Raw genomic sequence first — 1560 nt, 5'->3', positions numbered from 1 at the left:
GGAGGGGTGGGGGTCGGCCCAAGAGGGCGGGAGAGGGTCCGGCCCACGCTGGGCCTGGGCTGGGACTGGTCCCACCGGCGCAGGGTAGCAGGAAGCGCTCCACACACTCACAGGACCTGGGCTAGGACTGGGTCTCTTTTCAGTTCTTATACTAGGAAAACTATTAGATATTTGCACATGTGTGTTTGGTTTATTTCACTTATGAGTAAATCTCCAAGTGGCATCCACTTCAATATAAAGGCTTTGAGTTTATCATTCTTAACAGCTGAATAATACTCCATTGTGTAAAAATACCACATCTTTTTCAACCATTCCTCAGGTGATGGGCATCTTGTTTGTTTTTGGCTCTCACAAAGTGTGCTGCTATAAACATAGGCACACATATATCACTATGATATGATGATTTCAGATCCTCTGGGAAAATTCCCAGTAGAGGAATAGTTGGTTTAAAGGGGATTTCCAGTCCAACTTTTCTAAGTAGTCTCCACACTGATTTCCATAACTGTTGCAACAGTCTACATTCCCACCAGCAGTGGAGAAGGGTTCCTTTTTCCCCACAGCCTCTCCAACATTTGTTGTTGGGTGATTTTGTTATGGTAGCCATTCTTTCTGGTGTGAGATGATATCTCAATATTGTTTTAATTTGCATTTTGCAGATGAATAGTGATGTGGAGCATTTTTTCATATATTTATTCACTTCTTTAATTTCATCCTCTGAGAAGTGTGTGTCCATCTCGGATGCCCATTTCTGGATTGGTTTTAAATTTTGGGGCCCTAGTGTTTTTTAGTTCTTTATAGATTCTAGAGAGCAGACCTTTATTTGAGTACCTATTTGTCATGATTTTTCCAAATTTGTGGGTTGCCTTTTCACTTTGTTGGTAATTTCTTTTAACATGCGAAAACTTCTCAGTAAGAGCAGGTCCCAGTTGTTAATTCTTTCAACTGTTTCCCGTGCGATTTGATTTCTGTTCATGAAGTCTTTGCCTACCCCTATGTCTTCAAGTGTTCCTCCTCACAAAATTAAACATTAATTAACTAAAAATAAGAATTCCTAAGAATAAAACGTAAGATAAATACTAAAATGGCAAATAAGTGACCAGCCCTTCTAACAGTTTGGGGATAGGATATTGTACAAAGTTCGAGCATGTCGTGGACATGGACAGTGTCCCTGAGGCTTACTGGTGGCCAGGTGTCACTTGTGTCACTGAGCTACCGCTATTTCCTTGCTATCCACCCTGTAGACCCAGATAGTATCATGACCTATAAGGTGCAGGAGAAGTCCATTTGTAGAGCATGCGTATGAAAATATTTTGCTGCTGTATACAAAAGAGTAACTGAAAGACTGCTTTTGCATACCTCTTATTCTCCTGTGTTTAATTGTTTACCCTATTTGATTGTTTCTTTCCATTCTTATTCATGGAATTGTGGTCATTTTGGTTACTTTCTATAACATCTTTTAGTAGTCTGTGTAGGCTTCGCTTTGTCATCATGAAATTCTTTATTTGTTCTTTGCCATGGAAGTATTTCACTTCTCCATCAAACTTGAAAGAGAGTTTTGCA

This window comes from Octodon degus, unplaced genomic scaffold, assembly GCF_000260255.1.
Source record: "Octodon degus isolate 3935 unplaced genomic scaffold, OctDeg1.0 scaffold00124, whole genome shotgun sequence".
NCBI classification, from domain to species: domain Eukaryota; kingdom Metazoa; phylum Chordata; class Mammalia; order Rodentia; family Octodontidae; genus Octodon; species Octodon degus.
Note: the sequence above shows the minus strand (reverse complement) of the source record.